General features: G+C 35.1%; 1 protein-coding gene across 1 annotated transcript in view; it reads right to left on the minus strand.

Annotated features, from left to right (window-relative positions):
- Window positions 1-23,420, minus strand: part of Myo61F (unconventional myosin 61F) — a 225,143-nt gene that overhangs the window by 153,055 nt on the left and 48,668 nt on the right. The window lies entirely within an intron of this gene.

The following is a 23,420-nucleotide window of genomic DNA, read 5'->3' on the forward strand; positions in this document are numbered from 1 at the left end:
CAGAAAACATGGATCGTCCTTTTTACTTGTGCCGTATATACAGCAATTCAGTAATGTTGTTCTCATGTCTCTCAAACAAATGTTTCTTGCAAGCCATAAATGGTTCATCGCTCGAAGGAGTAGACCTGTCACTGTCTACTCCGACACTGGAACCAGTTATGCTGGATCAAATAACTTGTTTGAAACCATAAACTGGAATTCTATCTTATAAATTGAGACAGTTAAGAAAATTGAATGGAAATTTATCTCCCCCTTCCTCGCCAAGGTGTGAAAGTACAAGAGTACTAAAGTGTGAGTACAAGAGTACTAAGGTGTAAAAGTACAAGAGTACTAAAGAAAATTCTTCGAAAGATGCTTGGAAAATCTTCACTGAATTACAAAAATGGAATGGAGTTCTTTACAATCAATTAGAATGGAATTCTTAACAATCATTTGTGACTGCGACAGCATTATGAATAACAGTTCTATCATTTATTTGTTAGACGACGTAAAAAACTTTAGAGCTCTCTTTGCGGCAGTATTTGTAACAGAAATTCTAGAGAGTGAAATTCTCAAACTAGATCTTTTGGACTCTAAATACATAAATAAGAGATACCTTTACAGAGCCAAATTCAGAAAATACTTACCAAAAAGATTTTGAGTACAGTAGGACAACTAAAACAAAGCTCAAAATTTATCAGCGAACCGTCTCGAGTGACTGGTCATTGCGTGCAACAATGAAAAAAAGGGATAAACTGATTCTTAGCTGGAATCCTGGAAATTTTTTCCATCTCACGACGGAGACATTAGGCGAGTGAAATTAAAAAACTGCTCAGGGAAAGATGATAAGACACATTAAGAAGCTCATACCTCCTGACTTAATTTTACACCTAAATCAAATATGCAAGTGCGGTACTGTACTCGACATATGACGAAACCTCAAAGACTTGAACTATAGATCAGTTGGATCAGTTCATACGCTGATGATGGACCTCAAGGTGGGAATGTCACGTCTGCTTATAAATGCCGGAGCAAGCGCGGACGCCCTTTGCAGGAAAAAAGAAAAACTTGTGTTTTCCGAAATGGTAAATCAAAATGATATTCTAAAGATATTTGCATATGAATAACTGAATATTTTATGATAAAGTAAGTAATATTTTTGTTCTTTTTAAAGTTTAAATAAAATTTTTGATAGTGTCAAAAATGTTTTTGCTTAATTTTAAAACTTAGTTTCCATTTCAAGAATCGTCATTAACTGAAATTCAATAAAAAGCGGAAAGAAAATACTTCTCAGCGTAGAATGTAGAAAGGAGTTTCAAGAGCACAACTGCTTATGGATTTCGGTAGACCCTATAACCGAAATGAGTCTTAGTCTAGTCGGTAGACAAGAAGGAATTGATTTCGCACTAAAAAGAAAGGAACAGCAACACTTTCTAGGGCAGCCTTTTTAGAGTATAAGATACTATAGAGACATTAGGCTATTTGGAGGCCGGAAAGATGAAAAATATGCAACGCACTTCGCCGGGAATCGAACTGCAGACCTCTGGAATACACGTCCATCGTGCAGACCACCACACCCCGACGGCATGCCAAGAAGGCGGTAGAAATACCTTATATACTCCCCCTTATAAAGGGCGACAGGGGTTTTTAAGGGACCCAATCGCCAAATCCTGGGTGAGGAGAATCATCATCCACAACCCTTTTAGTTCGGGCGCCACTGTAGAGACATTATGTTATTTCGAGGCCGAAAAGATGAAAAATATGCAATGACTTCGATGAGAATCGAACCGCGGACCTCATGAATACGCGCCCAGCGTACAGACCATCACACCACGAAGGCATGCCAAGAAGGCGTGAGAAATACCTTACAATCCTATCAACGAAATAAATTTTGAACAACAAAAAATTGTTAAATTTAACAGATAAGTTAAGAAAATTGCGTTTACCGGATTGAATTTTCTGATATTCTAGGTGTTTTGGTTTCAGAGTGAAACTTTATTTATCTCAAGCAACTTAAAGAACACAACTTTCTCTTTTGTGCTAAGAATAAACAGATGGTTTTGCTTAGCTCCAAGAAACGTTACTGTAATATGCTGTCTAATTCAAATACTGTTAAGCAATAAATTAAGTTCAAATTACATTAGTATACGGTGTCATTTTTTCCTGGATTTTTGCTAATGGTTTCATTAGTCAGATGTTATCATATATGAATTAATTAATCGAAGAACCGTGCGTTTAAATTCTTTCATATTGTTGCGTGCGTACGGTTTCGTAATAGATTGAATGCAGAAGTCCGATAATAGGTTAATAAAACTTATTCTTATCAAAAGAAATATATCAGAACTCTGGAGTTTTCCTCAGAGATATTCGTACAAATGTCCACAGTATCACGCAGTATAATCAGTAGTTTTCCTTCAAACTACTAAAAACGTTAAATACAACGCAATCCAAAGTGCATCTAAAGAGAAAGCTAATATTAGTTCTCGCGAAGCTAACAACTCGTAACAACAATAACTAAGCAACTGAGATGACGTTCTCTCTCCAGCCTTTTATAGCTTTTAATCGCTCACGAAATTTTTCTAGTACTTTCTGTTTCTCGAAATAACTTGAAAGAGATAAGAAGATGGAATCACGGTTACAGCTGACATAGTGGTCAATTACATTTATTCAATTTCAATACAAATTACTGAGATATCCATTTACTCATCGTTAAATGTACGTGCTCTTGTATTCTTACTTTTCCGGCATAGCTTTCACTTAAAATTTGTCTGGTACTGCATTGCATGGGGAAATACAACAATTTTAATTATAATTCTACTAAAATTACCTATCTAAATGCAAAATGCGTAACATTGTCCCCTTCCCAGGGACTGCCTGTCACGGGCAATTTACATGTTTGTAGGACGCTTACGTCCCATAGTAGAATGCATATCCAGTGCACAATTTATTTAGAACAAAATGTATGCAATGTTTATATTTCACTCACTATTTCTGATCAATCTCGTAAATAATTTGTGAATTTTTTAACTTTGTTTTCACTCTTCATTTATATTTGCGTATTTTCGTATTAGAAATTAGAAAAAGAGAACAAAATTTAACAAAATATAGTAAATACGGACTAGCTTTGTAAGTCTGCAGGCTGGAATGCAATTTTTAATAACATATTTTCAATTTATTTGCACAATTTATTTAGAACAAAATGTATGCAATGTTTATATTTCACTCACTATTTCTGATCAATCTCGTAAATAATTTGTGAATTTTTTAACTTTGTTTTCACTCTTCATTTATATTTGCGTATTTTCGTATTAGAAATTAGAAAAAGGGAACAAAATTTAACAAAATATAGTAAATACGGACTAGCTTTGTAAGTCTTCAGGCTGGAATGCAATTTTTAATAACATATTTTCATTAACAAAATAATGGTAATGACTAATTTAATGAAATAATAATAATAATATTTATTACCATTAGATGATTAGAATGAGATTCAATACAATCAGATTTTGAGATGAACTTACAGCAACAATAAAGCTTTACATAACAATAACAGAGATTTAAATCTGCTTTTTTCGATAATTTTGTTATTATAATATAAAAATCAAAATCCAAGATGCATTGATTTCGTTTCATCATTTAACTTTAACAAATATTACATTGGACTATCAGGCAAAGGAGGTATATCTTTAACAAGAATTTTTCTTTGTAAAATTGGCTTTTGTTTATATTAGCAGAGAAAAAAAAATCCGTGACCTATACATGCAATCATCAAAAGAATTTTGAGAACAGTTTTAAATGTTCATGAAGAATTAATTACACGTCAATTTCTTTTCATCGGTAGAAATTTCGTCTAAAACCATCATTACATCCAAAGGTTGAAGTCTATTTCATTTTCAACGAATATTCTATTTGCACATAATATATTTTCTAATTTATTTTAGAAAGAGTAATCTTTCACGTTTTCAAAAGAATAAGGACATACTGGGTGTTGACACAATGTAGTAAATCTGTTTTTCATATTTCTTCCAATAATGAAAACGATCACCCTGGTGTAGGGTTTATATTTATTTTAACTAACATTTATTTTAAGTTTAAACTATCTTTCCTGTCAAGCCTTACTTTCCCCTGGAACTGCCAATGCCAGAATATGTAAATTTGAGTAGAACGCGCAAGCATTCAAATTATCAGCGGAAGTAGTATGGTTTAAATAGAAGGAAACGAGTTCGGTGAGAGAGTTATTCTTACTTCGCGAGCGCGGAGGTAGAAATCGAGAATTAAAGAACCCCGCGTTGCGGCCTATGTGCTTGGCGGGAAGTAGTTGCAATTGTTCCAGTGAGCTTAAAGTCTGCTGAATTAGCTGCGGCTTTTGTAAAACGCGGTGAGTTAGTTATTTTAGAGAGCCTCGTAGTTAGAATATTGTCTTTACTTTCTTTTCAGGTTTTTATTTTTATTTGACTGCCTAGTTGGCACAGTTGTAAGCGTCAAGAGGACGCAATTGTAATTTAGTACGTTGAATAAAAAGGGACTTAAACCCTTTATAAGACTCTGTGGTTTATACAAGCTTACACAGTCACCTCTAGGTTGCGTGCTAATTAGAGGCGCGCAACGTTATATTGGCGCCCGAACACTTATCGAACAGAAATGGCCGAAAACTGGATGGAAGCCGCTGGACAACACCAAGAAATGACAACGCAGTTAGAAGGATTTGGATACCTGGTCCAGACTTTGAGAGCATCAATCAAGCCAAACGTCTATTTCGACGGAAAAAATTCGGTGTCCGTATTTTTAGAAGGTATAGAAAACCACTTTCAGCTCTATCCTGTGCCTGAAAGACAAAAAGTTGCTATTGCCACATCAGCACTAAGAGGACAGGCCGCGCTATGGTGGAAAAATATAGGCAAATTTCTTCTAGGTGAATTTGGAAGCCCGACGTATACAATTGAAAATTTCAAAAAATCGTTAGTAAAGGCCTTCCCCATAGTGAAAGATCGCGCACGGCTGGAAGCCGAACTATATAGTTTCTATCAACGGGATACAGCACAATTGATGGACTTTATTTTACGAAAAATCAAGCTAACGGATATGTTCTATGGAAAAAAACCCGATGCGGAGATAATTGAAATAATATTACCAAGATTGTTACCCGCTGTCCAAGACTACTTTGAAATTAGAAACCCAAGAACATTGCAGGAACTCTTCGAATTGGCGGTGAAGTTTCAAAATCGCAGAATCGCGGAAAGAGCGAGAGGGGAAACATATTCTCAACATACCCAAAGGAAGGAGGAAACCAGAAATGGAAATCGCTCATATGGGGGAAAGAATTATCAAGCTAACGCATCGAAACTCGAAGGTCAAGGCCCAAAAAGAAAATTTGAAAATAAGCATCCGCGTACCCAGAAGACACAGATTGAAAGGAAAGCTTTAAACGACTAGAGGGGCCTGTGAAAGGGAGGGTCCAGACCCCGGAAGTTTTAAAAAAACCCTCAAATAGACATTTAAACACGGTCATCGTAAAAAACTCACAGCTACCAATTATACAAGTCCTGGTTGGCGATGTACCAGTAGAAGCCCTCATCGATACAGGAGCAGAAGGAAATTTCATGAGTGAAAAGTTCTTCAAAAAGAATTTTTATAGGATACGACTCTTTAAAACCAGAAATACGGAAATTATAGCGGCGCAAGGAAAAACATGTCACTGCATCGGGAAAGTATCATTAAACATACAGGTAAAAGAGGAAAATCTCAAAGTATTAATTTTTGTGGTGAAACACCTCCAACACTCTCTTATTTTAGGTATGGACTTTTTAAGGGCCGCGAGGGCCAAATTAAATTTTCAAGATAGTTCCGTGGTGCTGGAGATGGACCAGAGGGTGGTGGAACCGGTGGAGACACCTGAATTGGACCTTAGCCATTTGAATGACCAGGAAAGTAAAGCAATACAGCAAGTGGTGAGTAATTTTTCTCATTTGTTTTCAGAAAAACCGGGAAACTGTCAGATCGTGACTCACAAGATTCAATTAAATGCCGAAAAACCTTGTAGGACTAAACCTTACCGCTATGACAAACAAAAAGACGTAATCATCGAAGAACATATTCAGGAGATGTTAAAGAATAAAATAATAACGCCCATAAATAGTGAATACGCGAGTCCAGTCGTACTATGTAGGAAAAAGAACGAGTTTCCTCCTTCGGATAAAAGGGCTTGGAGGTTTGCTATCGATTATAGAAAACTAAATAGCATAACTAAATTCCCAGTTTACCCTTTGCCGGTTATAGACGAGATCATTAGACAGATCAAATCGACGAGATATATGTCTACTTTGGACTTAACGTCTGGCTACTATCAAATAGCTATGAGACCCGAAGATATACACAAAACCGCGTTTATAACAAAATCGGGCACTTATGCATTTTTACGCATGCCTTTTGGGTTGTGTGGGGCCCCATCAACATTCCAGAGAGCTATGGACATTGTTCTAAAGCCTGTCCTAGGAAAATCAACTTTAATTTATCTAGATGATATAATTATAACGAGTAGTACGTTGGAACAACATATTAGTGACCTCGAACAAGTTTTTAAATTATTAAAAGAGGCCGGTCTTACAATTAACGCCTCAAAATGCAAGTTCGCAACTAAAGAACTTAAATATCTCGGTTATAAAATTTCACGAAAGGGTATAGAAACGCAAGATTCAAAAATAAAAGCTATTAAGAATTTCCCACCGCCCAACACCGCCAAGAAACTTTCGTCTTTCCTTGGACTATGTTCTTACTATCGATCTTTCATAAAAGATTTCGCTAATATTGTTGAACCACTCTTAGTAATCAAAAGAAAAAAGAGTAAATTTACGTGGACAGCGGAAGCGAACACAGCTTTTGAAAGATTAAAAGAAGCGCTTATTAATGCCCCTGTTTTAAAATTCCCTGAGGGGGACGAAAACCTGGAAATTGCGGCAGATGCATCAGACTATGCGGTGGGTGCGGTTCTTATGCAAAATAACCATCCGCAGGCATTTTTTAGTAAAACATTGAATCAAACACAAAGGAATTATACAGCTACAGAAAGAGAAACATTAGCCGTATTAATGGCTGTACACAAATTTCGAGTTTATTTCGGCAAATCGCCAGTAACAGTCTTTTCGGATCATGCGGCTGTTGGTAGACTTTACTCGGGAAAAAACCTAACGCCCAGGTTAATAAGATGGGCTTTAAAACTCCAAGAATATAATATCACAATAAAATATAAACCGGGTAAGGAAAACAATGTAGCTGACGCACTTTCTCGTAAAAAACTGGACGATGAAGGTAATGAACTTAAATGCGCTGTGTTGACTTCAAAAATTTTAGATTCTAGAGATACGGTTATTACTGAACTGAAAGCTGATCCTGAATTTGGAAATATCTATGCTTATTTGAAAGACCCCGAAGGCTTTGAGCATACAGATATCGATGCGATAAGAAATAGAGCAAAAAACTATGAAATAATAGATAATTTATTATTCTATACGAAAACAACGAACGAAAATCTTGAGTATAAGCCAGTCATCCCAGCCTCGCTTCGATTAAGCATTTTGAAGGAGTTGCACGTAAAAAAAACAGCGGCCCACCTCGGGGTCAGAAAGACTATAAAAAGGGTACGCGAGGCGGTATATTTCCCGCAATTATACAAAATAGTAACGGCGTATGTCAGGTCCTGCAATCAATGTCAGTTAATAAATGATATTAATTACAGCCGGCCGGGTACTTAAATAGCATTCGCGCTACATATCCGAATGAAATTTTAGGCATAGATCTCCTTGGTCCCTTCCCCCAGAGCGAGTTAAATAAAAATCGTTTTCTTTTAGTAATAGTAGATCATTTTTCAAAATGGATAGAAATTGTTCCACTTAAACGCGCGTCAGCCAAAACAGTCGCAGATGCATTCTTACACAGATACATTTTAAAATACGGTGCACCGATAAAAGTCATTAGCGATAACGGAAAACAATTCATTAGTCAAATATTTGAAAACATATGCAATGGACTTGATATACGCCATATCAAAATGGTTCCGTATAGACCACAGGCTAACATAGCAGAAAGAGTTAATAAAAACATTGTAAAAATAATTCGCAGTTACGTTAGCACACATCACAAGCGCTGGGATGGCTACATAAATGAATTAGCTTATGCTTTAAGAAAGGCACATCATGATACTACGGGAAAAACTCCAGCAGAATTATTTTTAGACAGAAAGTTAATTACGCCTTTAGATAAATTATTCTTTGTGCAACAAAGAGAGTAGGAATTTAGACAAAAGGACGTGCAAAAGCTAATTGATCAGGCGCTTAAAACCTCGGATACGGCAAGAAATAGGCAGAAAATTTATTATGATAAAAAACGCCGTGAAGCAGATTTTAAAGTTGGGGATAAAGTATTGAAACGGAAATTTTCTTTATCAAGTGCCCCAGACAATTTTATGGCAAAGCTAGCTCCAAAGTTTGAAGGCCCCTATGTAGTTCAGGAAATCAAAGGAGTAGTCTTATATCTTAAAAACGAGAGAGGGGAAATCTGTAAAGCAAGTCCCGACCAGGTGAAAAAATATTATAATCCAAATGATTTTGAAATCCTTAAAAGTTTCTTGCAGGACTCAAGTCTAAACGAAATAGAAGGGCCAGAGACTGCAACAACTATTCCACCACCCAAGAAACGGAGAACTGAAGAGAGACCTAGCACTTCTACAACCCGGACGTCGGTATCAAAAAAAAAAATGAGTTTCAAACTCCGGCGTTTAAGAAAAACAAAAATACAGATGAACCGGGTAAAGAAACCGTGGTAAAGACGAAAACACCACCTACAAAAGATGGCAGGAGAAATTACACATCAAGGAGAACGCGCACACGGCCACAGAGTCAGGTGCCAACAAGGCCGCCGTTCCGGAAACTGAAACGCCAACAGGAGGCACAGAAGTACGAGGAACAGAAGAAATTCAAGGACTCCAGACCGGAGGACGTCAAGACCAGCCGTGCCAGGCAGAAACGCAAAGGCCAACAACCAGACGATTACTCCGTCAAGAGGCCAGCATGTAGAGGACGCAAAAGAAAGATCAACGGGGACGACACGCGGAGATCAACAAGGAGAAGATTGACATCCATGACACCTCTAACTTGGGATCAATTTTGTCAAAAACGGATGACGGAGTTTCAAGCATCGAAAACTCAAAGATAAGTTAAAACCTTCTATAATTTTTTTTTCTCTTTTGTTCCGAAATGTTATGCATAAGTACGAAGTTCTATGTTTTGACGAAAGTCAATATGTCTCGGTTGAGACTTAGTTTTGTTTTACTTTATTTAGCTAAAGCAAAAGTATTATTTAGTAAGTAAAGTATTAGTGTAAAAGCTAAAAACAAGCATTTTCTGTTGGTCGAAAGACTAATTCTGTTATGTTAAAGCCAAAATTTGGCCGGAGATAAAAATAACTTCGTATTCTTGTACTAATAAGAATTTTAGTTCCAGTACCGCCAGCTTGGCGAAGAATGAGTAAAGTAAAAATTTATTTTCTCATATTCATTTTATGGTAAATTGTAAAAAGCATATGTATTAAACTTTTGTAAATGTATGTAAATACTTGCATGTTATGTAAAAGTAGAATTTAGTCTAGAAGCATAAAATTGTAGATTCTAAAAGTGAATGCTTAAAAGCAATGAAGTCAAAATTTAAGTATTAAACTGTAAAGTCATGCTTTAGAGCGAAAGCCTGCATGTTTAAAGATGAATGAGGGGGAAGCTAGAATGAATGTGTTTTGTAGTGTTCTCCACCTACATTTGAATTTTTAAGACTGTTAAAGTAGCTCATTGAGTTCTAGAATGTCGAGTAAGGTGTGTCTATTTGGTTGTTGAATTCTAACAAATCATGGTGGTTAGGGGAAGTGTTGTAAGACTAAAACACGAATATTCCCGTTTGACACCACACACGGTGGAGAGCCAGGGTAAAGTTAAATTAATGCTTGAAAAATTGAATGAATGTGAAGTAAGCAATAACTAAGAAAAACGAAATGTTAAAAACAAAAATTTATTGTGTCAAGAAAGTGTAAATTATAATGTATGTAGAAAGATACTGATACTTATTCCTTCCAGATGCTGGAAGGAAAGACCAAGATTGATTGATGAAGTCCAGGAAAAGTTGCTGTAAGAAGAAAGCTTTGTAACGACTAACAGAATTTTAATTGTTACATAAGATTTTTTTTGTGTAAACGAGGCTTTCGCCAGTTAGTTCAGAATTAGATAAACTTACAACAGGTCGTTTGTAGGACCTGCTTCCAAGTTTTCCAAATTCTGGCAGCGGCAAATGTAGGGTTTATATTTATTTTAACTAACATTTATTTTAAGTTTAAACTATCTTTCCTGTCAAGCCTTACTTTCCCCTGGAACTGCCAATGCCAGAATATGTAAATTTGAGTAGAACGCGCAAGCATTCAAATTATCAGCGGAAGTAGTATGGTTTAAATAGAAGGAAACGAGTTCGGTGAGAGAGTTATTCTTACTTCGCGAGCGCGGAGGTAGAAATCGAGAATTAAAGAACCCCGCGTTGCGGCCTATGTGCTTGGCGGGAAGTAGTTGCAATTGTTCCAGTGAGCTTAAAGTCTGCTGAATTAGCTGCGGCTTTTGTAAAACGCGGTGAGTTAGTTATTTTAGAGAGCCTCGTAGTTAGAATATTGTCTTTACTTTCTTTTCAGGTTTTTATTTTTATTTGACTGCCTAGTTGGCACAGTTGTAAGCGTCAAGAGGACGCAATTGTAATTTAGTACGTTGAATAAAAAGAGACTTAAACCCTTTATAAGACTCTGTGGTTTATACAAGCTTACACAGTCACCTCTAGGTTGCGTGCTAATTAGAGGCGCGCAACGTTATACTGGAATATTTTCAAAGCAAAATTAAGAAAACCGTTTACGCCAAATTTTGCATAAAGTATCTTCTCGTGTATTTTTTTATTTAAAGTGTGAAATTTTCTCTTTGAAAATATAAAAAATCATGAACGGAGCAAAATTAATTCATGAGAAATAACTTTGAAATGCAATAATTCCATCGTAATATGAAATAGTGAAGAAAAGAGCAATACAGTTTATTTATTCACAAATAATCCCCTCATATGCGTAATTTATGTACTGTCGATTGAGAAATATAGGTTAGTAAATTAAACCGGTTATTTCAAAACTTTTCTTTTATCAATATTTTTACGGGCTCTTCAGTAGAGCGGTGAAGGTGGCTGAACACTTGTAGCTCGCTTGGGTTTGAATCCCGGCTAAATAGTTGGATTCATAGTTTTTGTGTAACGTAAATGCAAGCCAGCTTCTCTTAGAAAGTCCTCCGCGAAGGCATAACTCCCTTATACAGGTAATTTTTGTGTGCTTTGATGCAATTCAGTAAGCGAACAAAATTAATCCAATCAAACCCGAAGAACAAGTTGATTACATGTGGAGTTTTCCACCAGGAACGTAAATGCGAGCAATTTTCTCTTAAAAAGGCTTACACGAAAGCATCCATCCCTTAAGCAGATAGCGTTCGCGTGCTTTTCCGTAATCCAATCCTAATTTTCATACATTTAATAGTAAGTTGACATACACTTTATTACAGACAAAATAACAAACTTTTTTAAAGATATTTTTTTTTATTAACTTGTCTGAATTCCCTTTATCTCTTGAGGAGTATAAGAATTTCAGCAAATAAAACTGGCCGAAATTTTATACAATGTAACTGATGTTTTGATTCAATTTAGAAGTAAAGTGAGCTTTACTGATATTTAAATACTTTTTGGCAGATCTCATCCTAAAAGAGGGTCTAAAGATAAATTGATTTTATTTAATTTACAATGAATGAAAATCATTGAAAGCAATCACTGAATGAATGAAAATCACAAAAACTATTATGCATACAATTGCCTCTTATTTATCTCCTAATAAATCAGACAAAATTGCCTAAATAATAGAAGCACTTTGAAAGAGTTAACAGTTCTTAAGGGTTTTATGCACTCCACAAAAAAATGTCAAAATAAAATCTTATTATTCATAAGTATGAAAAGGAAGTAAACGATAAAAGCGGTTTTACCTATTTTCTAGAAGGGCATTAAATCTAAAATATTAATCCATTCTTATTTGCTATGATTAAAAAACATTAAATATGGTAAGCTTAAAGATCGTGCAAAAGCGCTGACGTTTTAATCATAGCAAAAGTCAGAACTAAAAATATTAGCATTAAAATTATGAGACCACTTGAGAGAGAGATGGCCTCTATTTCATTTTCAAGTATATTGGCGCGAGGCGAAACCTCCGGTTTTTTCCAAAATGTAGCCAAACTGATAACAAGAGGGAAATAATGCGTAGCCAGCGGCTACTCTGAGCAACGACAATGGACCACCCAGAGATCTACAGATAGGCGATTCTCTAAAATAGGGAGAGCATGGATGGTACGACAGTTGTACCAATGCCGGCGTCAGAGAAAGTCATTCTCCTGGTACAACTGTTGTACCAGCCGGCTTCAGAAAGTTAATGCAATGATAAGCATCACAATGCAATAACAAACAACATAAACAAAAATTGCGATAAGTAACTTAAAACAAATCAAATACTATATCAATAAATGAGTGCACAAATTTTAGAAACAAATAGGACCATGTTATTATACTATTTACATTATATACACTACTTACTATGGCCATAGGAAGGAGCTAGTCTGTCATAATAAACGACTTTAGGCTTAGAATTCGATGACTTATGAATCCGAACTACGATGTTGTTCAGCTTGTTTAGGACTGTGTAAGGACCCTCCCAAGGTGACTGTAGTTTAGGATAGAGTCCTTTCCGTCTAATCGGATTCCACAACCACACCGTGTTTCCTTCGTTGAAACGAGATCCTGTAGCTGTCGTGTCATATGGGGTCTTCATCTTCTGCGTTAACAAGTTGACTCCCTCTCGTGCAAAAGTATGCATCATTTCAAACCGGATGTGGAGATCTTGGATTTACTCCTCAGGCGATGAGGGCGCATCCAGAAGGCGACCAAACAAGAGATCACAAGGTAGACGAAGGTCACGATCGAAGAACATCTGGGAAGGGGAATAGCCGATAGTCTCATGGATAGCATTGCGATAAGCCAGTAAAAGTAGAGGTGACAACCAGGATGCATTTGTTGTCATCCGTAGTTCGTGGCAGAGGTCCCAGGATGTCAAAGGCGATACGTTAAAAGAAAAGCGCTCCTACATTGTGAAGCTGTAGCTTCCCTCGGCTGCATTTCTTCCCTCCTTTCCGACCCCCATAATCATCGCAAGATTGGCACCAAGACAGGATGTTTTATGTCATTCTTCGCATTACTCTAATAGAAGCAATCTCAAACTCAAACTATTATTATATTTCATTAAAATGTTTTCTGTTACATTAATGTGTGTTGCTGTTTCTGTTCTTTTTCTCTGCTCCTTTGCATCATAGCTCGGAACTACGACATTTGCGACCATGCATTCGTAAGTGATTCCGAATCGTCTCTGTACCTCCTACACACCCTGCAGGTTTGTCGTTCTGTTAGCGAATCAACTTGCATATATATATATATATATATAATTTTTAGTTTATATATATATATATATAAACTAAAAAGGACCTGTGAGGTCAAGAATTTTGCGCATTGAGCTGCAAAATTTGAAATAAAATTAAAAAGTAAATTCTTCAAGCTATAGACTATGAGCTAAAGTGATACTTCGGTTCCTTTGCACAAAAGAAAAACACAAAGTAAAGATCCAATTGAAATGCAAAACTCAAAAACATAATATGTATGAAATACTAATTAAGAAAAATAGCAAAAGATGAAAGCTTAACTTGATTCAAATGTAAAAGTTAATATTGTTACGTTTTTTTCTGACACCAGTTGTAACGTTATTTTCTTCCTTTCCGATCGTACGGGGTTCGCAGATTTGGAGTGAATAACGCCGACGCTTGACGGAATGTCGAAACATACTTTATTGGCCGGTATTAATCAGGACAGCTCCAAAGTCACTCCAAAGTCATCGAAGATCTACCACGCTGACACAATCAGCGACACAGCCTTCCCACTGTAGGCAATAACTGTGGAGACAGCTTCACTGCAAAGCACCAGAGCACAGCTCCCGACTCTTCGGTTCAGTCATTTCCGGAGCTCAACACGCTCTCTCGACGATGCACTAACCGCGATACACTAAGTGACTCCTTCGGTGCACTCGACGACTCACTCGGCACTCGCTGCCCGGCTGTCAAACCGATCGACTCCGCACGGACTAACTCGAGGCACACTATCTCGCACTTTAGAGGAGGCACTATCTGACTCGCCCTCTTGACGAGACACACTCACTCTGCGTACCAGCAGGGTTTATATAGTTTTTGGCTTGTGTTCGAGAACATTCTGGGATAAACTGGTAAGAATTCGTTCTATAAGGTTCTCCATACGTCCATGGTATATCGTCAATTTTGTCGCCAAATGGGTGATTTCTCGCTAAATGTGGCAACCCTACCGTTTTTTGACTTTTTATGGCAATCCTAAAATTGCTTTGCGGAGAAGCTATCTCACCGCGCCTGGACATTTCGTAACAATATGTATGTAGAATAAAGTGTAAGCTATCTCAAAACATATTAGAAACAAACTACAAAAACGTCATATTAAAAAATAATAAGTACTACAAGCAGCTGTAAATGGAATAATTAGCCTACTTCGGATATCATCATGGACGTTTCAAGGGAAATGCATGGTGAGATCTAAACTCTGCTAAATTCCAGAAATGCGTTTCGTCAAACAGGACATTGGATTGACAGCCAACAAATTTTTTATTAAAAAAAGTCCAAATATTAATTGTATCTCAATCTCAATTTCCCTGTTTCAGTTCCCGACGCGTCGGCTGTTAAGAAGTATAAGAGAAATACTTAATTTGGGCAGGAAAAACTATTCAAGAAGCCTGGTAAGGCAAATTGACAGCATTAAAAAAATAGCAAAATTGCTATTAGTCAATATATTCACTAACTTTATGGGGGAACCTTTTTAGTCTGAAGAGTTATAACTTTAAAAAAGCAGTAACAGCAATAATGTTTTAGAAAGAGAATAAAATTAATATTGGGCCAGTTTATGAACAAAATTTATAACTACGAAAAGATAAAATGAAAAAACATATCTGAATTGAAGACTTCTTTCTGCTAGAAGCTGTTTTACAAAAATCAATGAACGATGGATTGTAAAGTAACAACAAACAAGAGTGAAAAAGATAAGAATTAAATTCACCAATAGGGCGAGACTACGCCAAGGGGGAAAGCACACGTCAGGAAGCAATGTCCAATGAAATGTAACTAACTGAGGGGGATCTGAGTCCAAAAATATTGGGGGGGGGTGTACGTCTGTCCTGTGCGATGTCTATTCATGAAATGGTATGAAATGGTGAATGCAAAATGGCTAATTTTTATTCTTGGTAAATATGGCCAAAAAAGGTAGTTGAAATCGAAAAAATATAGTAATTTGTTAGTTAAAGTAGTAATACTTCAAGCTAGAGGGCTATCAAGTTTCTTTGAAACGGAAAGGGGCCCATAAAATTTAATAAAAGGATAGATTTGGCCAGAAAAAGATTTTAATTTACATATAATACATATTAAGAACAAGGTATTGAAGTACTGAGCCAAATATGTGGAGGGAAAAAAAATTTTTAGAAAGAGTGATAAGCTATACATTTTTACATTAGATCATTTAAATTAGCCATCCACTAATCACCTTTCCTTTCGGGATTTAAGTAAATAATATCATTATCTAACTCAAATAATCTTAAAAAACAGGTAAATGGCAGCTTTTTTTTTAGGAAATTTTTAAATATACTCGTATATAAATATACACTTTTGGTGCTTCCGATTGCAACCAAAAAGAGAGGTGCACAACTGCATGTTATAGCAGTCCTTTGTGTAAAAGTTCAACAATCTGAAGCTATTCGTTTTTGATTTATGCGAGATACATACATACGTACATACGTGCAGACGCCATGAAAACAAATATCTTCTGAATCCATTTTAATTCAGTTATATAATTCGTCTGGGAAAAGAGTCCTTTATTCTGTCCTTACGTACAGATATTCTGCTAAAACATCTTTAAATTGCATTCGATAGAGGTCGAAATGGATATTTTCATTGACATATGATACCCGGAATTTTTTGTGATTACAATACTTCCTTTACTTCGTACAAGGAAGTAAAAAGTGAAAGAGAAAAAATTTGGAAAAAAAAAATTGGAAAATAAAAATGTGGGGGGAAAAAAAAAAAAAAAAAAAAAAAAAAAACTACTTTTGTAAGAATGAGAAGGTGAAAGAAAAAAAGTTTATAAAATAATAATAATAATAAAAAAAATTTTTTAAAAAGAGAGAGAGAGAGAGAATAGAGATGACGTTTGTTCACTGATAGCGTTTTCAGTGTAGTCAGTGTTGTTTTTCTGTTCATCGTGATAATTTAGCTTCGTCTGAAAAGCCCTCTTGCGTAATGTTTTCTGCGTTTGCCTCCCATGTGAGTGGTTGCGGATTCGATCCCAGCTTTTTAAAATTCTTGAAAAGATATTGTTATTAAATGAAATAATGGAATCGCTTAAATATAAATGACTATTCAATAATGAGATCCTCAGTTGAAAATAATAACTGATTAAATGCTAAAAAATAATGACAGATTAAATAATTTAAAATAATGATATATTAAATAATTCAAAATACTAAAAGAAAACTGATTGAAATTGATGTCATTGCAGGCATGTGGTTCAAAAGATCGTTGCCATAGAAGGAAAATAAAATGCCACAAGCCACAAAATAAAACTTTGAAAAAATATTGTAGATTCTCCCAAAAATTAAAAAAAATTACGCAATACGACGTCATTCAAACACGTCTACGTCGTTTCCGGTTGATCGAAGATGGCGGCGGTCACCCCCTCTTTTCTGCAGCTTCACTTCCGCCGGTCGGCTACCTCCGGTTACTACTGTTGTGGCATTTTCTCTCTCTGACAGTGTTTATATTAAAAATGCATATTTTTAATTTCCCTTGCTTTAAAGGTAAGGAAAACATTTTCCCAGTTATTTCTCTGAAAGAAACAAAAATTATAATAATTGTATAATTAAGGATAATATACGTGTTTTATTCAACAGGGAAAATTCTCTAAGCACAAACATCCGCTATCGGGGCCGACGCTAGGGCTTTTGTCGATCTCCGTGACAACAAATTTCTGCCTCCCGGTTCTTTCATAAATTCTAAAAATTTTGCCGCCCCTAGATTCTGCTGCTCGGCGCGGCGTAGAGTTTAAAGTACAGCTGCATATGCTCTGACGACGACTCTGCCCACAGCTCAAGAAAATGGGGGTACTACATTAACATATGAGGGAGAGAAGAAAGGCGAATGCTTTCAGAATCTAATGAGAAAGGTTAGTTTGTAGATCAATTGAGATAGTTTGTTTATATTGCTGAACGTCATTTTGGTAAATTTGTTTTGAGAATAAACGACAAGTCAAGGACAATCGAAATGAAAGCGATGGGGAAAATAATTTCGATGGAGATTATCCTTTTCTTCTTCACAATGTGTAATATATACTGTTGCGTGCGTACGGTTCGTTATGAATTGATAGCACAAGTTCGATGAAAAATGAACAAAATTTATTATTATCACAACAAAAATGCTTAAATTTCCTCAGATATTCCTGCAGTATTACAATATCTCACAGCAGTTATCTTTTAACTACTCAAACGTTCAACAGAACTTAATTCAAAACAGCTAGAAAAAGCTAATCCGCGAATTCGCTACAGTCAACAAGAGCAGTTTCCTAAACAAACTCTTAAAGCAACTCACTCAGTAAATTGAAAGGTTTTCCTCCTTTTTTAAGCTTTGTATATCACGCGTGATTGTTCTAGCAATTTCTCGAAATCAAAAAGAGATATTTATTTATTAAATGTTAAATGCACGTGCTCTTGTATTTTTAATTTTCCGGCTTAGCTTTCTTTTAATATTCGTCACGCGCTGCACTGCACGGGAAATAAAACAGTTTTATTTATAATTCTACTAACAGTAACTATTTTAATACCAAATCTGTAACAATACTATTAAAAATTGACAAGCTCCAAAAAGAATAACTATTAAAATAATTAATAAAGTTCATAATAATTGCTATAGATCTCGAATGGAAATTTTGTAAGGAAAATACTGTATAAGAACAGGTTTATAAGAGCAATACTATATTTTTCGTATATTGTTTCATTTTCTCAACTAATTTTATCTTCAGAAAATCGAGAAGTGAAAACTATGGGAGTCATTTAATTTCCGAAGAACGTGGTTCAATAAGAACATAACAAATGAAACGTAGTCATAAATAAACTACTGGTTACTATCACATATTATTTCTTTAAAAGAAACACAGAGTAATATTAACATTAAAATATCTAGCTTAAATTGAGCTGATATCTGATAGATATCTGACTGTAACTGAGCCGGATACTTCGCGCTCCAAATCGAATACTTTATAAAGCCCCGGGAGTACTTCACATGAATGAATCTTGACGAAATTCCCAAGAGGGACGTCGGAGGAAGGAAGAAGAAGGAGGGAAACAAAAGTCCCGGATTTAAAAAAGCGTCGAACTCATCAACAGTAGATAAGGCTGCAATGAAATGAAATATAAATAACGGAAGTAAGGTGAAATCACATGTCTGGAAAGTTTCTTAAACAGTGAACATTTCCATATCCGAGTAGCTTAACGAAGCATCTGCATAAAGTATGTTTCAAGTAACGAATGTAGGGGGGAGGGGAATGGTTGAAATGTTAATTCAAAACTGCAAATACAAACTGAAGATACTAAATGAAAATAAAAATAATCAAGTGAATAAAATTTACCAATAAACTAACCCTCAGAATGGAAATCTATGTACAACAGAGAAAAGGGAGAAATTACGCGAATATTTTTTAAATTATTAGAACGTAGTGCTAAAACTGGGGGGGGGGGTGCACGAGGAAATACAGTAGTTCCTACTAGCACTTCAAAAATCCTTTGGACTCCCAAATTCTTTAAAAATACCCAGCACTGGGTTTAGGATATTTAAATTACAACAAAACACAATAAGAATATCTGTCTCTAGGAAAAGGAAGGACTTACTAATCCCAAGTTATTAATTAAGTTATTAATCCCAATTTATCCATACTCATTCTTGCAAGATTTTTATTTATCAAATGCCTGGCCATTGACCATCAGGTCATTAGGCAACGAGCACTCCAATACTTCTTTACAACACAGTCCAAACTCTTAAGTGCAGAGTACACGTCCAGATGAGCAGCGTCCGTGACTCGTCCAGAATCACATAAAGGTGCCTTGGTGCACAAATGAGCACCAAGGCAGTCATGTCCAATCAATAGTCTAAACTCAGTCACAGCAGTAGCACGAGAAGAGTCGAGACACAGTCGGTTTTCAATAGCACCCTCGATGACTTCTTTTCAAAAGCACTAACAGCAGCATTACGAAAGGATTTTTTATAAATCGTATTGATTTTAAGTTTAGCAGAGTGAAGAGGGTGCACCCTGTGTAACGGAAAATCTGCTACTGCGACTGTCGCTCTCCTCGAATCTTCTTTTGTGATGCTCATTCCTGCAAGTAAATAGATGCATTTCTGGGCTTATCTCTCGAGTAAACAGTTCCGAAACTAACAGAGACTTAGTTTCAGTGAATCAAATATATTTTTCATGATCAGGATCACTGATTATTTTCGTGATTAGAATTATAAAAGACACTAAGTTTAGATAACTCGACTATTCTCAGATATAGTGCAATTAATTTCAGTTAATAATCTAAAACATAAAAAAAAATTCCATCGAAAAAAGGATACCGTATTGAGTAGCCCTTGAATAATTCAATGAAAAATAAAGTGCTTCCTTAAAATTTACTTGCCTATAAAATTTGAATGCATCTATAAATTTAGAACGGATCATCACTTCTGTAGCAAGTTACTGTATGCAGTAAACTGAAGGGGAAAGAATCTTTTAATGGAAATAAAATTAAATTAAAAAATATTCGTAAAATCTTGTTTAGAGATAATGTTCTAGTTTCGAACAGATCTTACTATCAAGGAGATGAAATCATTGAGCCTAATTAATTACCTTCTTCATAACTGAGACATTTTGATACTAAAACTTAATTGCTTATCAAATTTTACCAAAACTAGAGCATGGAAGTACAAATTTTTGTAGAAACGATTTCCCTGAAAATATTAGTATTGGATAAGGCAATTTAAAAATAACTTTGTGATGTTGTGAGCCCCCAACTTGTCAGCAATAGTAGTAGTGACTGCTATGAACTGGAAATTACACAGACTCTTAAGAAGGGTTTAACTCCCTTTTTATTTCACTTTAGAGATCACAGTTGCGTTCTCTTGACGCTCACAAACTACGCCGACTCGGCGATTAAACAAAAATAGAAAAGTACAACTAAAAATAAATGACAGGATGCATAAATAACGAAGTCACTATCTACGAGGCTCTATAATTGTAATTATCTTAACCGCGTTCTAAGATACAGCTGAGATTCAGCAAACTTTCTGAATAAGAATTTGAAAGATTCAACGAACTGTCGAAATAGGCGCACAGGCCGAAACGTGCGGTTCTTAAACTTTCTACCAAGCAACCTTCACGTTCGTGATTCAAGAAGCACACTTACAAATCTCGCTTCCCTTCTATTTAAACTCAATTACTTCTGCTAAAATTTGAATACTCTGCGCGTTCTACTACGATTTACATACTCTGGCATTGGCAATTCTAGGGGAAAGTAAAGGCTTGACAGGAAAGATAGCTTAAAATAAATGTTAGTTAAAATAAATTTAAACCCTACAACTTTAATCCAGATTTAGCATTAAGTGGCACTGGAAGAGTTATCTAGATTGAATGAATGCTTTTTATTGAAAACAAGTATGCATTTTTTTCTTTTCTACTTAGCCTTGGCAGTGCTGAATTTTACGAGTATAATAGATACAATAATTTATTAAATTTGTTTTCCAATATGTTTTAATGCTTAAAGTTAAATGTCTGTTGAAAATAAGATGACAAGAGTGAAAATACAAATGACAAGAGAAGTGTCTTCATAAAATTATATCTGACAGTATTGATTTCTCAATTCAAATGGTGTTTGCATGAAATAAAATTTCTTTAGTTCTAATTACCCTAGATAAATTGAAAAAAAAAAAAAAGAAAAGAAAGGGAAAAAAGTATCAGTATGTCAGTATAATTGAAGTGAAATCTTCATAAAATATCCATGCTTTAGAAAGACTGACGCTGAATGCAGAGTTTCAGAAGAGATAACTATAATGAAAAGATAAAAGGATGGTGAATCGAGTGATATTCTTAAAATGTCATTTAATACCTTTTATAATATTCCAAAACTAGAGCTATATTTCAAAACAAAAGCTAATTATTGCTTGCAAGGCGATTTTCTTGCTGTTTAGAATAATAAAGTAGATAATTTCTTTTCCCCTTTACCATCTACAGAATAAAAATATTCATAAAGAGCTGATATAAAATAATAAAGAAAAGCATATTATCGCTTCAGTAACCTGACTGTAGATAACTTGTCTACTTAATCTCTACTATAGATGCTGTTGTGAATGAAGATTTGGGCTACGCAAATGATACGTATCGAAAGATTCGGGAAGTGCAAAGTATCATTTATTTCTTTTTTATAAAGATATGAAGAATAAATTTCTAACATATTTCAATTTATATATATCAATATATCAATTTAGATAAAAAAAATAGTGGGGATTAGTTATGGATTAGCTAGCAAGTTAAACAAGATATAAACTAGTCCTATATCGTTTATGAAACATTCGATAGACGTCAGATGTTTCATAAACGACGTCACAGAACATATCTGTTTATCAGCATGTGTATCTGGCTGTCTTTATATACTGACTTAAAGTATATTTTTTGTATAACGCGTTCTCGAAAATAGTTTCAAAATTAGGACGATTTGGCCTACAACATTTTAAACATGTTCATCATTAGTCGAGCAAATTATTAACAAAATTATCCTATTAAAACGCATGACGATTTTCTATCATTATTTTTTAACTTTCCAATTATTCTAGATTATTAATGCGTAGCAGATATATCTTGGGTCACTGTCATTCTGCGTAATTCAAACGCTTGGCAAGTTTTTTTTAAGCTGAGGCTGTAAATCGGAGGAAAAAATTAGAAAATAATATATTTGGGAGTTGGTAATGTAGTTGAGCCTTTAATTAACAAAGACAAATAAAGAATACAGTTGCCGATTTATGTATAAGTTTTGCTTTTGCTTTCCTGAAAAATAAATAAGTCATAGCTTGTAGCTGACTAAAAACCTTTTTGATATCATGAGCAATAGATTAGATCATATTTTGAATATTATGTGCTTGTTAAAAATCTGCTATTGTTAAAATAAAATAAGCTGGGAAAAACATCTCCACGTTTTCCGCTTTCTCTCCCACAGAAAAGTCATAAGAGAAAATATATATGTTTATTGTACTGTACCATATCCATTGACGTTATAAATTTAGATCATCTATTTACAAGATGAATTCTTTATATATCAGCAATTACGTCAATACTTCTGTAGAGGTTTAAAAAACGTTGTAGATGTTATATGTTAATACAAAAAGTAAGAATCAAAAATTAAAGATAATGGGGGAGTAAAAAAGACTATTTCTAGTTAAAGCAGATACCGACATTTAATGTGATGGTAACAAAACAGCAATGGACTAGCCAAACTTTCACTGGTGAATCATTGTAATTGTTAATATTTACTTCTTTCATTCAATATTATAATCATGATCATACTAATGTACAGGTAATGTATTTGCATTAATATTTCTATAGTCTACACGAAACCGGACAACTGTTCTTGAAATATTATGACTCCCACCCCCCATTCTGCTTGAGATAGCTCCAGCATAATTAGTCGCGCACCCTTAAGACTTAGTTAACGTTATCCAATATTTATACTATTGTGGAGAATGTGATATAAGGTAATCAAATAGAGTAATTAAGAGTTTTTTTTTTGGGGGGGGTCATCCGATGAAAAATGCGGTTTTTAAATTAAACTAAATGTCGAAGGAAGACGCGATAAACTGCCAATATCAATTTGCTATAAAAGCAAGTAGTAATTTTATCTTGATCTTATTCTTAGCGCTAATTTTGAAGAGTGCAGTTCATTTTTAAGAGTTATTTTTTTAGAGATAAATGGAGGTGACAAAGGAACATATTCCCTCACATTTTATGTTATGCTTCCAATTAAATAATTATAAATAGGACTATTAATACAGATCGAAAATAAGCGTAATCCAGTTCAACGGAGCCGAAACTACAACCTAGAGAACGAACCTCTTCGTGGAAGATCTGTAGAGATCGAAGAGGACGTCCTGCATAAACTGGTGGCACAAA

The sequence above is a fragment of the Stegodyphus dumicola genome, chromosome 7 (genome assembly GCF_044657685.1).
Source record: "Stegodyphus dumicola isolate Sdum_Otavi_A_Nest chromosome 7, ASM4465768v1".
NCBI classification, from domain to species: Eukaryota; Metazoa; Arthropoda; class Arachnida; order Araneae; family Eresidae; genus Stegodyphus; species Stegodyphus dumicola.